The 25,126-nt window shown below is 34.7% G+C and overlaps 1 protein-coding gene and 1 pseudogene across 2 annotated transcripts in view; both read left to right on the forward strand.

Annotated features, from left to right (window-relative positions):
• Positions 1 to 25,126, forward strand: part of LOC149528920 (Putative membrane lipoprotein) — a 63,252-nt gene that overhangs the window by 30,575 nt on the left and 7,551 nt on the right. The window lies entirely within an intron of this gene.
• Positions 6,374 to 23,644, forward strand: LOC149528921 (replication protein A 70 kDa DNA-binding subunit A pseudogene; annotated as a pseudogene).

Below are 25,126 nucleotides of genomic sequence, written 5' to 3' on the forward strand. Positions count from 1 at the left end.
AGCCCACCACTTAGGCCGGATAGGAGAGTGACCAACATTAGTATCAAAAAGTGCGTGATGATTAGGTTCCTCATTAGAAGAATCGGGATCAAACTCAGGTGAAACATCTACAAAGTGAGGTAATCCTATAGGAGAAGCTGGAGGTGTCTGTACATGTATCACTAGTATAACTGGAGTTGCAGGAGCTATTAGAGCCCTCCCATCAGGTGGACCTAATGGAAGCCTAACTCCCAAATCATGAGCCTTCATAGGCTGGTCTGCTGGATCAAGAACAAGAGAAACAAACATGAAAGGTCCTCATTGCTCATCAAAGACTACATCACGATTGTAGATGAGACTAGATGTCTCAACATCGATCAGGCATTAGGCTTTGTGAAGACTGCTGTATCCAGCAAGCATGAGTTTTTGACTCTTGGCATCCAACTTGTTGTGTGACACAATCAAGTATCCAAACAAAAGCAAGGGAGCCAAAAACCTTCAGGTGACTGATTCTTGGCTTGCAACCTGACCAGGCCTCTTCCGGAGTTTTACCTTTGATTGCCATTGTAGGGTGACCTGTTCAACACATAAACTGCAATATTAACTCCCTTTGCCCAAAACTTCTTCGAAACATGTCTGTGTTCGAGCATGGATCGAGCCATCTTGGTGATTGTTTTGTTCCAACGTTCAATTGCACTATTCTAATGTGGAATGTGGGGTGTGGTTAACTGGTGTTTGATGCCATGTGTATCCAAGAAGCTAGAGAAAACATTAGAACACAATTCCCCCCATTGTCCGATCTAAGAGTAATAATAGATTTCCTAGAGTCTTTTTCAACTAAAGGTTTAAACTTTTGAAATATAGGAAATGCATCTGATTTCTTTTTAAGGAAATACAACCACATTTTTCTACTGAAATCATCAACAAACAATAGAAAATACCTGGACCCAAGAATAAAAGGAGTGGCCATAGGGCCGTAGATATCGGCATGAACAAGCTGAAGTACTTGAGAAGCTCGCCATGAATTGCCACTTGTCAAAGGTGTACGATGTTGCTTCCAAGCCTGGCATGCATCATAAACTCCAAGATGTTGAGTCTGAATCTTTGGCAATCTAAGAATAAGCTCATCCCAAGCAAGCTGTGAGAGATAATGCACATTTAAGTGCCCATATTGCAGATGCCAAAGTGTGCTAATAGAAGACCGCCGGGTAGCCATAGCTAAGTCTCGAGAATCACCAAAATGAGTAAGTCTGAAAAGACCATGATCCTAAAGACCCACTGCAATAGTAGACTGAGTCACTTGATCAGTGATGGTGTACTGATGTGAATTGAAGGTGACATCCAAGTGTGGAGAATGATGCAACAACTGACTGACTGAGAGTAGATTTAGTTCCATCCTTGGAACGTAGTACACATTGAGGAATATGAGATTCCTCCCAGTAGACTGAATCTGAATGTTGCCTTTGCCGACAACTGTGTACTCTTCTCCGCCATAAAAAATAACAGAGTCAGAATAAGGCTTGTAATTAGTAGACCAGTCTCTGCGGTGAGTGAAATGATGAGAGGCACTTGAAACAATGTACTAGACAGGCGACTTCACATGATTTGGAGGTCTTTTATCCATGAAGGTGTAAAAGGCAGATTTCGTTTGCTCAGTGTGCTTTGCACTGTTCGCTTTGAGCTATGAACCTGATTGCTTAGATTGTGTAGCTAAGCGTCTCTGACTTTCAACCTTCATGTGTGTAAACTTGTGGCAGTAGTTGCATTGAATGTGCTTCTTTTGGGAACCATCTGGTGTTGGAGCAGAAGACTTCTGCTAAGATGGTTGCCGAAACTTGCCTTTATCCTTCTAAAAGGATTTAGCAGCAAAGGCTCGCTCTATGGAGGTGGAGGTGGAGCTGCTACCGAACTGTTGTTTCCACCAATTTTTTTGAAGCAGAAGTGTGCAGAGATCAGTGAACTTCAAATCAACACTAGAAGACGTGATGTTGAGGGTCTCGAGAAAATGTTTGTAGGACTTTGGTAAAATTCGAAGAGTGATAACCACAATATCCTCTTCATCCATCTTGCGACCAATGGCAAGCAACTGATCACAGATATTTTGAATTCTATTTAGTTGTGCTGGAGAGAGGTTCGCTCATCTATGACAATAGAAAACAGTGTTCTTTAGAAAGAAAACTCTGCTTTTGTCAGAAGTTATCACATCCCAAATTTTGCCCTAATTTTTAAATTGATCATAATTGTTGGTTTAACTAATTATTTTTCCTGAGCATGTGAAACAAGTTAGTTAATTATATACGTTGTATCAATTGTTAACAAATTATTTCTTTTCTTGATCATATGAAATGAGTTAGTTAATTATAAATGTTGTACCAATTGATAACGAATTATTTCTTTCATGATCATGTGAAATGAGTTAGTTATTATAGATGTTGATGAAATAACTAGTACTCTATAACTGTCATTAGATGATTAACAATCGTTTGATTTGAATTAGCGATCAGTATATTTTGGATTAATGTGTGGGCGAGAATGTTTTGATTGGGTGATTGTAGGAGAAGACTGGAGAGGGGGGAAGCATTGCTAAACGGGATCATCGGAATGGGATGGTTGTTTGGTTCAGTCATTAGGATCGACAAGTATGACCTAAGGCTTCCTTGGAAAGGATACAAAGACTTCACCGTAGGTTATATTATGGACATGCTTGAGCTATTAGGAAAACAACATAATAAAAACATAAAGTAATCTAAATTAAAATATAATTCACATAAAGTAATCTAAATTAATATCAAATCTACTTATTTTATCATTATAATAAACCCTTAAATACGAACACACACACACACACACATATATATAAATGAAGTGGCACCAATAAATTATAATTATATAATTTAATGATATAACCTCATCAATATACATATATGAACGTACATAAGAGCATATAATAATAATAAAATAGAATTTAAACTCTTCAACTTTTTAATTCTTTTCCCTCCTTGTGTCTTTCATTTTTAGATTCAAATTTATGAAGTATCTGAATAGTCTTCTTGATAACCGATGGTAGCCAAAAGGTCACGACTGACCATTAAGAAAAAACATTTTGATTCGATTTGGAGACAACTTCCTTCTTTCCCTTTTGCATTCTCCTTAACTTTCTTTTCTTTCTGCATTTGCTTTTACCTCTTCTTCCATCTACTACGACATCTTAACAAGTCGAGTGATAACGTTCTCAGAACGATATTGATTCAAAAGTTCTAATTCTGTTTTATTTCTTTCTCCCTTAAATCCATCAACGAAAGGAGTACAGAGCAAAGGATATATCACGGGTGATCATTAAATTTTGGATGCGGGAGGAAGAAATAATCTTGTTGTTGGTGATTCTTGCTAAGTCCAATCCGATTTTAGACAATGCTCTGTTTGGTACGTCTACCATTATTTGATATTGTTGCTATTGAATGATTTAAACACTGGTTTGAGTAGAATGTGTAATATAAAATTGTAACTTCCACCCTTAGTCAGAACTTCATAGGGATTGATCTTGCCTTCTGATTTTTCTATCAAATGACCCTGATTTTGTTTTCAGTTATGGATTCAAAAGATGGAAAATTTTAATGAATTTCATGAATCAATATTCATGCCTGTGTTATCACCATTTTTCCAAACAATTTGCAGAGGTGTAAATAATATCATAATGCTCAAACACAGAGGAATTCACCGGCAAAGAAGCCATGAAAGGTGAAGAGGTGTAAATAAAATACAATGGAGATAATCTCTCAAGCACCTAGGATTCACCGGTAAAGAAGCCATGAATGGTGAAGAGGTAAAGATAACCTGCAAGAACTAAGAATGGAATCAGATAACTATGTATTGAAAACACAATATAGCTCATGCATGTCCTGATAATGAGATCTGTTGTCAAGTTGAGTGGCGGAGATTGGGTTTACGAACCCAAATTGAAATCCTTGGCCAAGGTAGCTATAGGCATATGTGCCAATCATGAAATCTTTTTGTTTGTCCATAAGCTTCTATTATATAGGTATAATTGATGGGACACTCAAACCACTGGGTAGCTCGGATGGCTGGACTTGAGAACATCCCAAGCCCGATCTCGAGGTAGGGAGGGCTGTTCTATTAAGTTAGGAGGTGTGGGGATAAGTATGGTCCGAGGTTGGGAGGTTAAGCCTATGTCAATGCTTCTCCTTTCACCAATGCCGAGGCTTGAACAACATGATAAAGGAATTCCTCCATTATATTTGTATGTTTTTTTTGGACTTTTACCCTTTAAATCCATAGAAGAATAAATAGATAATTTAGTTTACTAGTAGCATAAATTAAATGCATATATTAGTTGATATAGAAATAATCGTTGCTTTATTTTCAGCTGAACATGTTTTCAGTTAGCAATGGTTAAAATGTTAGCAATGTATTCTTTTATTTATTCCGTTATATCAACTAAATATGGATTATAGTTAGAATAGAAATCAGTTTCTTTATCCTAGTTAAATTTAGTTAATGGAAGTCATTGTCATGTGAAATGGAATCAGTTACTTATTAAATAAGTTAAATAGGTGTTTTAATTTGGTTATGAAAATTCGTTTGTTACAGAAGTCTCATGAAGACTTTTGAGATGTGTCAAGATCTCAGCAGTTGTCTTGCTAGATGGAATCTGAGAAAGCTGATCATCAGCCATAGATAATTTGCGAAGCATTACCACCTCTCAATTATTCAGATCCTGTGCATCTTGATCAGGACCAGGAGTAGTCAGATGTTTCATGATACCTAGAACAAATTGATCAGTGGCTCGATATTCAAAATTTTTAATGACCTGCTGCTTCCAAGTGCCATAATTTCGACCATTGAATTTGGAGTTGTGTTGGAGCAGACTGTTTGTCAGAGATGTCATGGCACATTTTTCAATGAAAAATGTGAAAATTTGTGAAGGCACATTCTTTGAGGCAAAAAAACTGAAGACCTAGAAAATTTGGAGAGTGACCTAGAAGAGAGCTCGAAAAATCCAGAAGGAATATGTTATCGTTTTTTATTGGATCCACTTGCTCAAAAATCAAGACACAAAAATGGAGGCACCTAGAAAAATTTGACAACCCAATTGAGCTCTCAAAAAACCCACTAAGAATCTATAATTAGAAAAAACTTTCGAGGTCAAAAAATAGGTTTTCAAAGAAAACCCTAGTCGGCAGCCACGAATGGTCAAAGTTGCAAAAAAATGGAGATTGGAAGCGGAAAATTGACGATTTGTGGTCATAAACAGTTGGTCTGAGGTTGTCAATGGTTGAGGGGAGCAAAAACGACACAACAAAGGGTGTCTGAAGTGTGAGTGAGGGATCAAATCTGTGGCCAAAAAACGTGATAGATAACTCGAGTTGCTTGCATTTTTTTTGTGATTAGCTGCGGTGTTTGTTTCTAGTCGTGAATAGCAGAAAGAACACTCAAGGAAACACTTAGAATAAAGGTTAGTTGCAAACGAACAACCAATAGAAAATCACGATTTGCAGATGGCTGTGATTTTCAAGTTGGAAACAAGATTCGTGTTTTTCTTTTAGACCTGTAAGTCTGAGCCAAGATCAAAGCAAAAATGAAGCCCTAGACGTGACTAGGTATTAGGATGTAGGTATGTGCGGAATAATTTCGAAAATAATAATCCAAAATTTTTTAATTAAGAAATTCTTATTTTTGAAAAAAAATTTAACCACGCTCTGATACCATATTACAAAGTAATTGGTAAAATACTTGCTTGTTATTAACAAAGACCAAAAGGCCATTAGATACAAAAGAATAAAACGATATTTTCTTAGGAAACAATCGTAAATAATATAAACATTCTGTTCTAGCTGAGAGAGCTAAAAAAGCTACAACTAACTAGATATTTACAATAGATTACCATTAAATAACAATAGACAATTATCTATTTTCGATATACAAATTGCTCTAAAATCAACTCATCGTTATTAGGAAGCTTGATACCTTTAAGGGGGGGACCCAGATCATTGGCTTTGAGAATATAAAACATAGCATCTGCTGTCAACCCAAACAAAGAAGGGCAAGAGGGCAACCTTGCTTGATAGATCTACTAAGAACAATGGACTTTGATAGCTCTCCATTAACCTTAATGAAAAGACAAGTCTCTTTGTATACAAAATGAAAAGACAAGTCTCTTTGCTCTAGCTCAAGTCTATCTCTCACTTTTCCTTTCTTTTTGTCATAATCAACAAATCAAAGGCCTTTTAGTGTTATAAGAATGAGAAATGTGAAAAAAAATCATTAAAAAAGTTGTATTTTTTAAGTTGCCCAATTGGGCTGGCCGATTTTTCCAGCCGATTCATGGCGATTCATAATAAGAAATCGTTGATTCGATTCATTGATTCTCGTTACCATGGTTAAGAGACATGAGAGCCCAAGCATTGAGATGCGGTAGGGTAATTTTGGACTCTTCAACTTGGAGGACCGTTTCCAAGGGCTTCAACATATGAGAAATGAAAGACCAAAATTCAGGTTGAACGCCTTGAATTTCAACCCAAAACGGTGAGGAGGATGAATGGATATGCTTGGGAATGCTCTTGGGTGACCAAGGAAATGCCCTAAACAGAGTTTGTGCGACATTCCAAAGCCCTTTTTTTAGAGCTTTCTCATGCATCACATGATTCTTCAGAAATATAACAAACATTCCTATTTGAATCATCTTGCTAGAACTTACCAAAATCCCTAATTTCTTTCCCCACACATTATTAAGCCAATCATCTAGGAATTTATGAGTAGAAAGAAATTTTAAATCCATACAAACAAAGAAAATAACAACATTTGTAAGTCTTTCTTGTTCAACTTTTATAGCCTTTTTACAATGTCATCGCTTGGTTCAAGAGTGAGGGTCTCCACAGGAGGCATCGGGACCTTACCTTTCCGGTCCCCACCATGTGTCTCTCCACTTGTAGACTCCTCTCCTTTTGGTCTATCTCCACTTGGACTAGTTTTTTTTTAATAATAATTGTGTTTGGGATCACAAACTACTTGTAAATGAAGTCTCAATTTGAATTCACCATGTTGCCTTTCCAATTGCAAGACCAAATTTATGTGCTAAATGGCAAACAACCCACTTTATAAGAATGAAAAATAAAGTTGCCTTATTTATAACATTAATTATTTACTACTTAATAATTAAAAAAAAAAAAATGTATATAACTTTGTAAAGAAGGGATAGTCTTTGTGTTCTCCTTACTCTACGCAAATCAATTATTTCAATAAAATAGTTTTGGTATGAACCATTATAATTTGATGAGCTTGCTTTGTGGAAAGAAGTTAATGAGATTTAATTAGTGTAGATATCTTAAATACATTTATATGCAACCTATTGCATTTCAGAAATTGCAAATAATAGAATCTGAAAAAGAAAATAGTATAGTGATAATTTAGGTGTAATTTTAGTTATCTGCTAGTGGATGAGAGTTTAGAATAACTTAGATAAGTTACGTTGTTTATTCTGTTTGCAAAATAGTAGTGTATTTATTGTTGTGCACATAAAATTGTTGTGTACTCTTTTTGGGACCACAAGACTTTACACACTTTTTTCAATAGATCTTGATATGTATGTTCAATAGAATATTTTCATGTAATTGAATTACTTCTATTTTTTTGAAGTCTTGTGCTTGATACATTTATAACTTAATCTAAAGGTTCATCTTATCCATGAAAGTTAGTAATTGTGGGCATAAGAAAAATAGCGTGTTATTCTATGAGGTTAGTTTTTGAGAATGCAAAAAATGAACCATAAGTAATCCCTATGCTCTAAGGAGTCTCAGGGTTAGAGATGGAAGGGGACGGTGAGACATGTTTCTAGTAGGGGTACTTTTGGGCCAATTTTTAGGGGATGATTATTAAAAAATAGGAATGCTTTTGAAAATATAAAGCAATTTCAAATATTTATTTCACAAAATTGATAAAGCATTCATCATAGACATTATATAATTGAATAGGAATCATGGGTATTTTACTATTTTTGCATTATGAAAATGACATTTCTTGCCAACTATGACTTAATTGTATTCAATTGTATAATTAACATTGAATATAGCATGCCAACTTTGTCTATGGTAGTCCTTGTGTACTAAACAACTTGCCAACACTAGCCACCACTTGTCCTTGTTGTTGGTTGGGGTTCATATCTTAAGCCTAGATGAAAAAGGAACTAATGGGCTGTTGAAGTTGTAATACACCTGCAATTAACAACCCTCATTTGGTTTGAGCCCCCCATCAACTTAAGCCTTGGCCAGAATGAGGCACCTTCTTTCTGTTGACATTTTCATCTTCACTTTGACATTGCACACTGCTTTGAGATAAATTTTACCTTCTCCTTTTCTTCTAGTTTCAAGAGTTATGCCATGCAGACACAAACCACACCTTCATTCAGACTATACCTCTTTATCATCTCAGTAGACCTTCATTCAGACTATACCTCTCTATCATCTCAGTATACTCCTTGTCGAGCACCATTTTTATGGCTTGCAAGGTCATAGCTTAGTTGCAATGAAAGATATTCTTCAATATACTGTTTGTATCCTTTTCATGTATAGTTGTGGACACCTATCCTTTTCATGTATAGTTGTGGACACCATTGGGCTTTTGTGGAGAAAGTGGCCTCCATTACATTGAATGGTTATCTCTTTTCTGCCACCCCAATCAAATAGGTTGTGAACTAAAATCACGTCGTGCAATCATCCTCGCTGTTGAGCAAGTAGGGTCACTGGAAATGTGTATGATATGACAATTCAATATTGATAAGTATTGAATAAAAAATTGTATTTTTGAATCTGATATTTGTAGTCACCAAACTCCAAAGGGTAGAGCATATATTGATTTCAATGTCTTTCCTTGGGATTGGATCTTCATTGTAAAGAATATGAGTAGTCATATGCATGAGCAGACATCATGCCCGTTCATGGGTACATCTCATGAAAAAGGCACCTCTTCATGCCCGATCTCTAATTAGGTTTCAACCCTTAACAACTACAAAATATTTCCTCAATATATATATATATATATATATATATATATATATATATATATATATATATATATATATATATATATATATAATATCTCGCATAATATTAAATATAATATATATATCTTCAATATAGAATTTATCTTATTGAAGCTACAAAAACATCAACACTCTTAGCTAGGGAGGATAAACATAGGATATGGATATATATATTATATTATATCTCGCATAATATTATATATATATATCTTCAATATAGAACTTATCTTACCGAAGCTACAAAAACATCAATACTCCCTCTTAGCTAGGGAGGATAAACATAGGATATGATACTATCTTAGCATAATGTCAAGAATGACATGTTTAAGAATATCCTTGATTAGAAGGTATTCTTCATTAGATATCAATTCATTATATCAAGAGTAATGGCCTTAGAATATCAATTGACATGATATTCACCAAGTACTCTGACTAATGGCCTCCTGAACGTCAAGATGCATGATATTCACCTGGTACTTTGAGCAGTGGCCTCCTGAACATCAAGTCACATGATGTTCACCAAGTACTCTAAGTAATGGCCTCTTGAACATCAAGTTGCATGACATTCACCAAATACTCAAAATGTTCATGAGGTATGTACACACATATCCTCAATAATACTTACCATATGAACATTCACGGCTTGTTTAAGAAACTTAATCCACCATTCAAGATATAGTCTATCATGATATGCTTAGTCATCATAAGATATCTATCACAATAGAAGATTAAGTTATTGTAAGATCGTCACCTTTCAACTTCTACAAATACAAGTGATAATCATTTGGAAGTCATCACTTCCTCATGATGTACACAGGGGGCAGGCCCATAAAAATCATGCAGTCACACACATGGATTGTTAGACTCCCTTTGAATATCAATCTTCTAAGCTCCTTGTCGAGTGTTGCCTTTGATGAAGTGTCAGACTCCCTCTGAATCTGATATCAATCTTTCTTTTCCTGCAAGAATATCCTTGGAGAGAAAGGAAAAGATCAATGCAAATATCTCTTATAGTATGGATAGAGATACAAATAAGAGAGACTATATTGAGTAGATAAGTGAAATACTTAAGGATAATAAATACTTATCTGTACATCAACATCCTTGGTTGTCCTTGTCATCACCGATGTGTTTATCTTATGACTTTATCAAACTTATTGATGCCACCATTAAATGTATTCTTGATTGGTTGAAAAGACTCCTTGATAATGTACTCATTCACTTTTAACTTAAAGTCTTTAGGTTCCTTATTAACTTAGAGTCTAGTGGTCGGCTGACATTGACACAACTTAATAAATGGTATTGTGAAAGAGGTACAAGCAGCTCGTACTACCTTGTAAGAGTTGCAGACTGTAATCCATGTTGGAAGATTTGAAATTACTTTGTTTTGTTTACTTAGATCTTTTCATTCCACTTCCTATTCCTTTGATATTCAATGGTTATTAGATCTCCTTTTGATTTGAATACGAGACAAAAACACCTGTCTTCAGTTTGTTGCTGTGAACAAGAGTAGATACAACCTGACAAGTCATACATGATAATTTATGCTCAAACGTCTGTCTTAAACTTCATGTTGGTTACTGGAAACCATTGTCTTATTTTGTCGCTGCTCATTATATTCTTTTATTATTCATAGTTAACTATTTTACTTGGTCTCCCTTAAGATCATTGTGTATAATAAGTGTGTGAGCTAATAGATATTTCATTTGTTGGCTGATTTGCCTTTTACAAACTTGTCATTTATTGAGCTGTCTTATAATAATACATATCCTCCTTTGCACAACTGCTGAAGAGTCAATGACATAGACTTTTTCATCTCCTTACGTTGGCCACTCCTGTTCCTTCTCTTTTATCAGGCAGGTAGATATATTTATTAAATTTTGTCTTCCAAACTCTCAATGCTTTCTATGATTGCTGCAGCCTAGAACATTCCTTTTGAAGTTGATGTCGTGCTTCCTATTCCAAAACAATGAGATTGATGATGTTTGATTAAATTGTTGTATTCATGAAATCACTGCTGTATCTTTCATCCGGCCCCTTGACCAAATGCATCCAATAGTTGCTGCTTTGCATGAGCTCTGTATAACACCAACATACTAACCGGGACTCTATTACAATAATAGATATTTTATATTACCTCTGTTTAGTCTCTAATGGTTATCTAGTGTAATGTTTCTGTAAATATTAAAATGTTTCTAATATTTAATTTTCTATTTCTAGAATAGAATGTATCCATTCTTTACGATTGTTTCTTAAGGAAACATCGTTCAATCTCTTGTATAAATTGATCTCATGATCATTGTTAATAACAAGCTAATATTTTCCATTTACTTCATAATATGGTAATTGAGCCAACACTCTAAATTTTTTCGAAAATAAATATAATTTCTTGGTTGAAATTATCTGCCTTTTATTTTCGAAATTATTTACACGCATATTTGCTCCCAACTCTCTATAATCCGACTAGGGTTTTCGTTCTGAGAGATCTGAATTTGCTGACTTCTAGTTCGGTTCTCCAATCCATTTCTATCCAGATCAGTTTGTTTTTCGTGCACATTTTTGTCATTTTTTGTGGTTTTTTTTGCAGCAAGGCTGTTTTTGTTCAAAACCCTAATTTTTGGGTTCGAAATTTTTTTATGATTGTAGATTTTTGTTTGGTTTTTCGAGAGCTCAATTGGGTTGTCATAAGATTTTTTTGGGTGCCTCGATTTTTCTGCCTCAATTTTCAAACCAACGGATCTAGAAATTGAGAACATATTCTTTATGGGTTTTTCAAGCTCTCTTCTAGGTCACTCTTCAAGTTTTCCGAGTCTCTACTTTTTGAGGGTTGCATGTACATGCATGTTGTTTGCATGTGCTGCTTTACCATGCAAAGTCTCATGTTTTGCCTCCTTCAAAAATTCTGGTGGGTTTTAATAACTTTTTTCTCAATTTTTTTTTTGAGGGGTTTCTATAAATTTTCCCTTAAAATTTTTTGATTGTGTAATTCACAAAGTTGTGTGGGATTCCTTCGTGGGTTTGTAATTTTTTCCTCAAAAATTATCTATTGGGTTTTACCGTTTTTCCTAGAAAACGAAACTTTGTATTAGCAGGTTTTGATTGATTTTTCACCTCAAAAATCATGTTGGGTTTTGATTGATTTTTCACCTCAAAAATTATGTTGGGTTTTGACTGATTTTTCACTCCAAAAATCATGTTTGGTTTTTTTGATTTTCTCCTAAAATCATGGCTTTTTGCGGTTTGCTTTGGAGCATTATGCTTATCTGCAAAGTTTTGGAGTGTTATCCAAAGTACCATCAACATTGTTCTCAGTAGACATCCTCTGCTCCAGATTCAGAAGGCTCTTGGAAGAAAAACATTCAATGCAACTATTGCCACAAGTTTGGGCACATGAAGGTTGAATGTCGGAAGTATTTCGTTGCCTTATCTAAGCAATTTGGTTTGCAGCCCACAACGAACAGTGCAAAGCAGCTTGAGCAGAGAAAATCTGCCTTTTACGCCTTTTGACAGCTTCGTATTCTGGATAGATTAACCATTAAGGGAGGGTATTATGATAATAGATAGTTTCTATTATCTCTGTTTACTATCTATTGGTTATCTATTGTAATGTTTCTCTAAGTATTAGAATGTTTTTAATATTTAGTTTTTTGTTTCTAGAATATAATGTTTCTTTTCTTTACGATTGTTTCTTAAGGAAACATCGTTCAATTTCTTGTATAAATTGATCTCTTGATCATTTTTAATAATGAGCAAATGTTTTCCTATTATTTCATAATACGCTTTGTATTTTGGAATTATTGATGACTTGTTTCATCTTTCTGAGAAATATAATTATCTTTCAGGAGCCAACAATTATCCTTATGTTTATGGAGTAAATCCCAGCAGTCAATATCATCATTTGGCAAGTAGTTATAATGCACACATATCTATATATTGCGGTATAGTGAACAACGTCCCGTACAGAAGAAAGTTCCTAGACTCTGCAAGGCAACAATACACTTTGCCATCTTGGACATCAACTTTTGCAACCTGCCAAACACTGTGACATTTATTTTTTTATTTTTATTCATTTGCAGCTAGGCTCTGATACCATGTTGAGGAAGTAGGATTGCTGCAAATGTGTATGAAATGACAATTCAATATTGATAAATACTGAGTAACGATTTATATTTCTATATCCGATATTTGTACTCACCAAACCCCAAAGGACAAAACATATATTGATTTCGATGTCTTTCATTGGGATTAGATCTGCATTATAAAGGATATGAATAGACATATCCATGAGTGGTTATGTCTCCACAAGGTGGGGACATGCCCATTCATGGGCATTTCCCATGAAAAGTTGCCTCTTCATGCCCAATCTCTAATTGGGTTTTAATCCTTAACAACTACAATTGATTTCCTTAATAATAATATTTTAGATATATATGTTATATTTATCTCGCATAATATTAAATATATAGAATTTATTTGAGTGAAGCTACAAAAACATCAACACTCGTAAATGATTTCCTTAATAATAGTATTTTAGATATATATATTATATTATATCTCGCATAATATTAAATATATATTGTATATAATATTAAATATATATCTTCAATATAGAATTCATTTGACTGAAGCTACAAAAACATTAACACTTGCAACCAATGTCCCATTAAAGAATATCTTAAATAATATGTTATATTAAAGAATATCTTGTCTTGGCCTCTTTTGGACCCTTGCTACATTTGAAGTGTGTACTCCCATTGTCCTTTGGCACAAACTCAAGGTTCTTGCCAAATGTCCTCCGATCTTAATCCCATGCATTTCGATCAACCAGTTCGCCATTTGGTTAGCAATCTGGTTCTCTTCTCTATATGCATGCATAATTTTAAATTTTGCTTATTCTTTCTCTATAAAGCATTTAGAGTAATGAGCAAATCTCCCTCTAGACGAACCCTCCTCGAATTCTTGATTTGGCAGGTCTTTAGAGCCTTCTAGTTGTCTTGGACTTCAACCTCATTATCTCTTCCTTCAACTTGTTTGCCTCTACTACCAGGATATTACCAGTCTGGTTTCTCACCATATACCCCACACTAGGTTTCCTCTTGCCAACTCAACAAAGTTTGCGCTTATGTATCGTTCCTCATATTGGGATCAAATTTGCACTTCTTTGACTGTTTAGGCTGGATTAATTTGCTCAACCCCACGAAGTGGGGTAAAATTTTGGAAGTAACAAAAAATAACATAGACACACAATATTCACCATAAAAAAAGTTTTTATTTAGTTTTATACCTATTTTCAAGGAAATGGTTTGATACCTGTATAATTAGAGAAGTGACCTAATTTTGTGCAAATTTGACCTTTAATTTTTGCCCTCTTGGTCTTTTGTCCTCTCTTTTCTTCTATGTTTGAGTTGTACTCTCTGGCATATCATCTCACATATAGTTTTCCTTGGCATAAGCATGGTAACTCTATTGGGTGCAATTGCTAGTATGATAGAGAGAAGTAATTCCCTTGTTGGGCTTTCTCAAGCAAAATCCTATACCCTATATATGGCTCTAAAGCCCCGTTTACACCTGTTTTCTCTCCTTGTTATTTATGCTCACAGTGCCACAGAAATTTCATGACAAGCAGACAAATGGGATTCTTCCACCCTTTTCTATTTGTTATTTCTTTTCTCTTCTGTGATGTTAATTCTGAATTTGACAGCACCAGACAAGTTCTGGCCATATCTCAAATTTGGTTTTTGCTAATAGACTATCCAAGATCCAACACCATCTGCTCAATTTCCTCATCCTTCTCTGTATATAGTTGGAATGTTTTCATGCTATTTCAATCGTAACTCATAGGTGGGTAGTTTTTCCAATTTATCATTAATATAAGAGGTAAATTTAAGATCAACAAGGGATGTTTAAAAAATCATAATCTTCCTCTCGTTTATCACTTCCAAATATTTTTCCTACTGATGGTAGTGGAGAAAGCATGTGAGTACAGAGAGCTGAGAACTTACGTTATTTTACATCTCTTGCTTTCTCATCCTGATGATGGATCACGTAGTGTGATTGAAAATGTTGATGGTAAAAATCACAACACAATCTAATCCAGAAGCTAAGCACCATAACTGTCATGGATTCTGAAATCTGATCTCCTTAATGTGTATGAGAAAATATGATAGCAAGTAATACTAATCTATTCAAAAACAAAAGCATTAACTAGCATAAAAATCATAACATATGAGATAGACAAAGTGAAGTTCTCAAATGAGAATATGAGCCATGGAATGGCTCTCCCAATGAGGATGGTCACTTGATTTAGGGATGAGTTTATTATGTAGATTTGGGATATATGCTCAAGCTTCAAAGTTACTTTAATGGTGGAGATGGATAATAGCAAATTGGTAGCCTTGTGAGCTCTCAATTTGGCATTATAAGGTTATGGTTAAGGGCTTTGTTTCTCAAAATGGCATTATAACTTTATTTGATGGATTGTGATGATATGGCTTGGGAGGGGATTCAATTTATAGGCCAAGGGCTTGAGGGATGGAGGGTTAAGATGCAAGGAGAGATGAAAGCTTATGGAGGGCTCAGATTGCATGAGAGGAGAGCACATGGATTGTGCTTGTTTAGCACCAATCAGGGAGTGACACATGTCACAAGGAGGATGGGTGTGAGAGGATAGGATAAGGGTTGGTCAAAGGCTTGATGAGGGTGGTTGAGGACGTAAGAGTCATTCATGGCTTTGTAAGAGCATTGAAGGCTTATGGTTGGGATATTTTGGAGGGAGTTGAGATTGTTGACTTTGCTTGGTTTAGGAAAGTCTTAAGCTTACTTAGAGAATGTGACAAGGTTAAGGGGGGGGATTAGGCTTGGTTTAGGATTAGATTAAGGATGTTAGAGATGTGCAAGTGGATGGCATTCATGAGGGTGGGTGAGTTAGTGGCTAAGCTAGGTTAGTATGGGTGGATGGGGTGGATTAGGCTAAACGGAGGATTTATGATAGTTTAGGGGTTATTAGATTTGAGGGTTTTATTTATTAAAGTGATTTTAATAAATTTGAGATTTGGAATTAGATAGGAGAATAGGATTAAATTGATAAATGATGGGTTATTTGATTTATCAATTAGGACTATAGATGATTAATTAAATTAATCAGCTAGGGGATGGCAAAGGATTAATTAAATAGGAATTTAATTAATGATGCCTTTAGAGATAGCTAAATAGGATTACCAAAGCGGTGTAATCAAATTTAGGTGTCTACACTTAATAGTTTGAGAGATTAGCAATGCATTGCATAACCAAAAGCAGCTGCGTATAATGATCAAGCCAGAAATCTCTAAAGCTTTACACAGATGTAATTGAAGGCTAACCACTCAAGCTGAAAAAAGAAATCCTGGACTAGCTGGGGGAATGGTTTTTTTCTGGATTTGATTGATCTTAATCCTTGTTATAGATATGACCAAGTGAAAACCATGCCAAGGCAAGGGTATAAGCAGATCCTCCATGAGCAGACCAAGCATGTTGAGTTTCACTGTCATTACATCCGCAAACCTGTAGAAGACGGGTCAGTAGACTTCTAGTATGCCCCAACTAAGGATTTGACTGCAAACATTTTCACTAAGTCTTTGGGCCCAAATGAGTTTGTAGAATTTAGGGGACAACTTGGTGTAGTTGACAGATTGACCATTAAGGGAAAGTATTAGAATAATATTAATATTAGAGTCACTCTTCTGCAGATTTACTTCTATTTCTAATGGTCACACCTCTTCTATGTTTCCATTTACTCTCCCTGTTCAATATGGAAACATTCTCTCTCTCTCTCTCTCTCTCTTCAGAATGTTTCTATTTCTCTCTCTTTGTTCGCTATCGAAACATTCTTGTGTATACTTGTATATATAGATAATTTATGATCTCTGCTTAATAACTTCATTATTTTACCATTATATGGTATCGGACCTTTTTTTTTCGAAAAATAATTTCATTATTGAAATTTTTCTAATAGGTTTTGAATATCTATAATTTCTTCATGAAACTTTTAGACTCATAGATTTTCAAAATCTTTGCCTGGGTGTGTTCATTTTGTTTTTACAGTAATTCTTTTTTTTTTTGAGACTGTTTTTCTGTAATAATTTCTTGACCATTTTGGGCATTTTCGACCTGTTTTTTCTGCACATCTTCTGTAAAGGGGGACGTGTAGGGTGTTTTAAACCATCTGTTTCTGATCTTTGTCCAGCAGTTTCATTTTCCACAACTTTTTTACCGTCAAATCTGCCATTTTTTTGGTTTTTAAAAAACGGGTAGAGTTCCCTTAGATTATTTGTTATTTTGAAAAACTTTTTGCAGATTCTTGGTGGGTTTTTGCAAATCTCAATTGGGTCGTACTCCTTTTTTCTGGGTGCATCATTTTTTGTGCAACAAGGAAAAGACTGGAACTTGACACTATTCAATAACTTGAAAGAGTTAAAACAACCATTAGAGAGTAGGGTCTCAATTCTCTATTAGATAAAAGAACAAAACTGGATATATCAATCAGCCAAATCCCAGCACAAAGGGCACTTTTGGCACCAAAGGTCCAAAGTACAATGAAAAAAAGAAAGACCCCCAAACAAAAAATGTGTATAACCAAACAAATAACTTTAACGTCTTCGGTCCACTTTAGGACTATAACACTCCCTACACTTCCCAGATCAGCTAGGTACTATAACCGTGCCAAAATTTCAGAGGGACAGAATACATGCCAATTATATGTGGAGCCCCAAATTAGTTGTTGAAGACATGTCGATCATAGTTATGCAGATTTTAAGAATGCAAAAAACAAAGAACTGAATGTTTTTTAGTGGCAATGTGAGGTACAATAAGGGCCTTTCGACCCAGATTTACACACTCAAGATGAAAATATCTTTTTAAAGAGAAAAAATCACGAAGACTAGTGAGAACAGAAAATATTATGTGCACAAAATTCCAATGAATATGTTGATCTTGTATGTTGAAAAATCTAGCTGCGATAATGATCAAATTGATTACCTTTAAATACTGGTGCTGTATCTTCTTGAACTATATGCATCTCTGCTGCTCATAACTATTACATACCTCTGCTGCTTGCTTATTTCCACCAGTGTGTTATGGAGCTCCTCCTGCTGGGAGTTCTTTCTTGTTGCCTTGATGATGTGGCAACCTGATTGCTTTATTCATATGACTTGGCAATCAGCGTGACATGGCACTTAGCGACTACCATTTTGAGCTCACAATATAATATATGATCATGTATTTATTATGTTTTCGTCAGTTATGGTTTCGATTGAGTTGGGTTCTTTTTTCTTTTCTCTCACCAATGGGCCCATCTTCTTTTCTATGTAACCAATATCAGTTGGAAGTTTTGTCGGTTCCTATTCGAGCTTGGCATTTTTTCAATTATTCATTCTTTATTACTTTCTCATGAGACGTGTGGTGTTGCACAGTTCTCCAAGCAGAAAAGTCTTGTAAAGGCTACAATATAGCAGGGATATTAGAGTATCTATTGCTCATCAATTTTGATATAGAGGAGTTTTTTAGTTGTTTTGCTGGTCATAAAATATTGCAGTATTTGTGATATATAAACTTCAGTCTTCTTGTTAAGAACTGTTTGTTGAGATTTCTGTTGTTGTGTGATTCTTATTGATATATTCACACTCTTTGTTTTGTCTCATGCATTATATTAGTCCAGCTCGGTGCTTAACAAGGGTTTTGTTATCATTGAGGTTGAAAAGAAACCTGCAGAAATATTGTATCAAGCTTGAGATTTCCAATAAATGTTTTGCTTTCAAGTGGGCTGGGTTGTTTTCCATGGTGAGGAGGGTTTTTCCCAGTATAATATCTTCTTTGTGTTTGTTTGTTTTTGAAGTTTTTAATTCCTTTAAATTCTGGTTCATATTTTAATGTTGCATTCATTATGAAAGAATTTAAGAATGTTTTTGTTCGACATGGCAATTTGATTTGTGAGGAACCTATTGCTGAAGATGATGTTGATTTTCTTGTTTTTGCAATAGAATTCCAGTTGATGGTGTTGATTCTCATTGGGTTAATATACCCATGCTGCAATCTGCTGCATTTTCTGGTCCTTGAGTGAAGATTTAGGCAAACTTGTATCAGAGATAACTCAATCATCATCATGAGATTACTAATTTGTCTAACAATTCTATATCAGTTAAGTTTGTTCTGGCCGGAGAAACTATGTTTGGTGATAGACTATCTTGACCATATAAATCAGATTGATTATTCATATATAAAGGGATACACATATATGCGTATTTGAAGATGAGTACGAGACAAATGCAGTAGTTGTTTTATTTGGAATGACTTGATCACATTCAGAAGGCAAGATGTGATATCATTTTGTCGGCAATGTTTTCTGATGACATTTCTCTGCAATCTTCAAGTTGTGGAAATCTTCCAACCAGAAGTGATGGTCATGGTTTAAGAGGATCAAGCAATATACATGACATCAGATTAAAGACTGTTCCTTGATCAACAGATGGCTGATGCGAGGTAGTTTACTTCTGTTGACAGCATCATTGATCAGACAGTTTGTTAGAGGGGGTATATAAAAGAGTCACATGTAAGATTCTGAAATGCAATAGACTGATGATTACCAGTATCAGCATGTGGGATGAGGTTCATTGTATAGGAAGTGAAAGTGAGGAAGGACTTAGTAATTTCTTTGTAACTGTTTATTGATTGAAGCTTGAACACAATGTTGATCATGACTAAGTCACCATTCATCCCTTGCAACAAAAGGTCAGAAAAGAAGATAGTTTGTACCCTTTGTAACGTGATATCCCATTGAGGGTTTGGGGCAGGCACAGGATAACCTGAAGACCGTTAAATCGACTGTGTATTTTGGATGTACAGTATACAACATACAACCATAGATTAAAGGATTGGTTAACTCTGTGCAGCTACTGGGTACACAGGCTGGACTTGAGTGAGTTATACAGTGTGTTCTTGTAAAACCATAAGGATGTCAGGGTTGAAGTCTTGTTGAGCTTGAGAGAGTATTTGTCTGGGTGTAGATGTTCTCCATTCACATTTTACTAATATAAGCCGACCATTTGTATCTTTATATTGCTCGGTATGCATGATTGTAAATAATAATTTCAAGATTTGACTCTTTGATGCTCACTATATAATTGAGCATACATCAGGTTAGTCTGTGTTGATGTGAGTTTTGTTCCACTACAACATGCAAAATCAAGTACCTAATGTTTCGAGATGAAACATCTACTACTCAATACTCTCTTGATATAAGGCCACCTCTCATGCTAAGCTTGCAAGGCAAGATCATGAAATGACTTTAAGGTTCCTTCATCTGTGTATACTCACTCAATGCAATAATGTGATTTGCTGGTAATCAGTTAGAGGACATGTGCTATTCATTCAATGGATATCAACCACTTGCACTCCTAAGATTTAGCTTCACATTGTGCAATGAAAATATATCCAACTTTTCCACTTCAACTCCAACTTACACTTCTAACTTCTATTTCTACTTCTACTTCTGCTATGAATGCAAGGAAGTATGGATGAACTTAGACTCTACTAGATGCAGCTTAATTAGAGAACCCACACACACCTAGTGCAAGCTTCTAAGGGATACTCAAATGGTTTTAAAATCAGTATATCCTCTTCAATCTCATCAAATGGATACAAACTAAAGATTGAATATCAATTGAAGTTAAGTGCTTGCAATCATTGACTTACTACACAAGGCATACTTACAATCAACAAGAGGGCAGTGGCTCAGGTTTGTTCGAGTCAAGTAAAAGTAAATATCCACAATTGCTCTCATCCAACTATACTAATTCTAAACAACATGAAATGAATTGCTAATATGAATGAGAGATGCAAAGAACCATACAATACTCCAAAATGATCATATATATCCATCATGAAGACCAACAATGAGTAGAAAACAATTTTGGTAATACTTTGGCTACAATTCCCCGATATAACTCTCGTTTACAAATGATGTGAACAAGTATTTATATAGGGAGCTCATTTACAATGGATGGATAAGATTGATACAAAATCATTGGCTAAGATTGATCCACATAAACCCTAATTAGGGTTTCCATCACCATATCGACAAATAGTAAGTACCCACGCAATTAGAAATTACATTGCGTTCTTGGGCCAATAAGAAAATAGATTAGGCATAACCACTTTATAAGATGCACCAATAAATGAACCAATGATAAAATGCCATGTAGGCCCACAACAAACCTTCCTTTAGAAAGTACTTTTATTTGGCGTTTTCTCATTTGACACATTCAATGAATCTAGACATAATACAATGAAGTTCCTCAACTAGGATGTTTGGCACATTCTCACTGGTTGAGGAAATGGATGCCACCTCAACATACTCATCATATGAACTTGATAAATACCTCCCTTTGATGATGGAGTATCATTATTAAACCTTCAATTGTGATGGCTCATATTTTCCAATTGCTTCATCTTTGTGTTATCTTGTATACCCTCTAGAAATCTTTCATTGCCATTACTTGAATCTTCTTGCTTTGAATTCTTGTTGTCATCTTCATGTCTTGTTCTTGGTTTAGCGCTTATAGAAGCGTTTTATGTAGCTTGACTATTCAAGTGAACTTTGGATTTCTATTGTTAACTGAAGTTTACTATAATTTCTTCCTTGGACATGTCGACTGAGGCACGATTTTGTACCTGTTCAAATTCCACCTTGGAAGCATCTTTCTTGCACTTAAACCATCAAATTTTTGGCCACCTTTTGCCCTTCATTTGAACTATCACCTTCACTAGCTTTTTCCATCCTTCACCATGTCATACAACATCATGTATTAGATTTTCATATTTTAAAAACTTTTAAGAGAATGATGAGAAAGATTACTCAAGATATCACCCCATCGACTTAATCTTTCTTGTCATTGATGTTTATGTTTAAAATATGATTCATTGGTATTATAAATTACAACCCACATCAACGAAATCATCAACCAACTTACATTGAGAGAGAGAGAGAGAGAGAGAGAGAGAGAGAGAGAGAGAGAGATAGCGAGCTAGATATCCTTCTATGAGGCACCTATTACATTGAGATAAGCTGAGAGTTATTTTCTATGTTTTCAAACATAATTTTCTATGACTAAAAAAAATAATTTTTTATAAATCTTGTTGTGTTTAATGTTTCTTAATGTTACTACATTGATTGTTATTTTATTTATGTTATGATGATACAAGCATCCAATCTACCAATAATTCATGTCATCAACTATATGTTGCAAAAAATAAAGTTATTATGAAAATCATTCCTATTGCAGCATTGCATCCTTAATAGGAGTGTATGGACAATCAAGGCTAGAGTTACTACAAAGACTCATCTTTTTTTGTTCAACAATGCAAGAGATGGAAAAGTTTTCAGTTTCAATTTGGTTGATATTGATGGTGGGGAAATAAGAGTTACATGTTTCAATGTCGTTGCAAATAAATTTTATGATTGCATAGAGATTGGGAAAATGTTTACAATTTCAAAAGGGAGCCTCAAACCTGCCCAGAAAAAAATTACCCATTTGAAGAATGATTGGAAATTTTCATTAGAAAGTAATTCCATAGTTGAGTTGTGTTTGGAGGAAGACAATTTTATACCTAAGCAAAATTTCAACTTTACATCAATAAGTGAAATTAATTTCATGAAAAGCGATTAAATAGTTTATATCGTTGGTGTTGTTTTAATAGTTGATCCATCAAATATTATATTTAAAAAGAATGCCACACAAGCTTGAAAAAGAATTCTTCAATTGAAAGACATCACAGATCTCATAGCGGAGTTCACAATGTGGGGTGATTTTTGCAATGAGGAAGGCCAACAACTGCAAAACCTATGTGACTTGGAATGTTTTCCCAATCTTGCTATAAAGGCTGGACGCATCAGTGATTTTGGAGGAAAATCCACAGGGACAATTAGCAAAACCCATATTTTTATAAATCCAGATCTTCTGGAGGCACATCAATTGAGATCCTGGTTTGATACAGAAGGGAAAGGTCTTGCTTCCCCTTCTATTATAAAGGAAATCTCAGTTATTGGACAAGCTAAAATGTTAAAAACCGTGGCACAAGTTAATGATTGGGGGCTTGGTAGATTCTTGGGTTGTGCTAAAAGCTTCCTTATGTTTTATAAAGTTGGAAAACTTTTATTATGTTGCTTGCCCCTAAAAATTTTTAGATAGGCAATGCAAAAAGAAGGTGAAAAATGATGGAAATGGTAATTGGTATTGTCAAAAATGTGATAAGAGTTTTCCTGAATGTGATTACATATACATGCTTCAATGTATAGTGCAAGATCACACATCTTTCACTTGGGTTACTATTTTTGGAAAAGTGGGAGAAGAAATTATGGGTGTCACAGCAAAGGAATTAAAAATATTGAAGGATGAAGAACAACATGATGTCAAACTGGAAGAAATTATACAAGTGGTCATTTTCAATAAATTCATATTTAAAGTTCACACAAAAGAAGAGACTTACAATGATGAACAAAAGGTTAATGTCATAAAAGCAGAAAAGTTTGACTATGCATCCGAAAGCAATGTATTATTAGATTCAGTTGTTGAGTTCTAGGTTCTATTGTGTTTATTTACTTCTAGCTAAAAATATTTTGAAATATTTCAAATAAAATAATTTGATATGTTAGCACATCCAATTTTTGAGCAATGGCACCTTCATATCATACAAAAATGCTGGATCTTATGCATTTGATGTATATTGTAGAAATAAATTTGTGAACTGATAATTTATAGTAATTATTTTTTGTTTATTTACAACATTCTTACTTTCTTAATATATAATTTGATGAATTATTTATATTTGTGAACTTTAGATATCTTGAAATTGGATATCTCTCAGCTTTATAAAAAAAAATATCTAATTAAATTTTTAGGTATGTTGTGATACATAAATCTGAAATGTATTATGCTCATAAGATAACAAAGTCTACATACCTCCCTTTCAACATTAACTCAAATTAAAAGTCATATGCAAATTGGAAAATAGCAGCCTTGACTGCTATGTGAAATGTCAAATAAGCACCACCGTTTGCCTTAACTTATTATTGCTGGAAAGAAATCTTAAACTAAAACTAAGCTTCTGAAGCTTCCAATGTTCTTGCCAAATCAAATCTTTAATTAGTTTTTTGGAAAGTATTTGCATTCTAAATGGTATGGCTTCCACATTTGTATTTCCAATTTTAAACTTGCTGCTGCAAATGTCCAGCCCACTCAAAAAAATTCACTCTAAAAAGTTTGATATGCTTTGCATGTGAAATGATCTGGAATGATGAACGTTGAGAGGATTTTGTCCTTCATTAATAAGCTCCTATCCTCCAAAAGACATGTCTTTCTTCCTAGCCTACTTGGCTTTTGACATTAAATCTATGCTTTTCAATTTATTTTTATGGCCATTGGGATTAAGCAAATGGCAGCCCACGATGATTTCAGATTTCATAATGATTAAATTGATGGCCCCCAAATTGCACTCAATGTCCATTGGATTGATGACCATTTCCATTAATTTGACAACTTCAAGGCATTATGGTTAAACTCGAGGCTAGCTAGGTGGAAATTGATGTTTAAACAAGGAGTGGAAACCACCCAGTGCTTAGTCAAAATCAATTGTCAAGTGGAAACCATCAAATGCTAAGTTGAAACCACTAGAGAATTAGGCAAAACCATTAATCAACAAGTGGAAACCACTACCCACTTAGGCAAAAAACCCTATGCATGAAGTGGAAACCACTCATTACTTAGGCAAAATTAAACAATTATTTGGTGGAAATAAAGGGTGACTTAGGCAAGGTGCAACCGATGTGCAGTAGAAATCAAGGGGGGGACTTAGGCAAGTGCTACCAATGTACAGTGAAAATCAAGGGTAACTTAAGTGAGTGCACCTAGTGCGCTTAGTAGCATACATATTGAAGTGGAAATTGACATGGACTCCAGCAAGTACATGTAAAGTGAAGTGGAAATCACCATGCACTTAGGCAAGTACTTGTATTTTTGGCTCAATTTTTAATTCTAATTTCTCAATTTTAAACTTGCCAAAATT

Source organism: Cupressus sempervirens, chromosome 11 (genome assembly GCF_028749045.1).
Source record: "Cupressus sempervirens isolate cs-2001-9-10 chromosome 11, ASM2874904v1, whole genome shotgun sequence".
Lineage (NCBI taxonomy): Eukaryota > Viridiplantae > Streptophyta > Pinopsida > Cupressales > Cupressaceae > Cupressus > Cupressus sempervirens.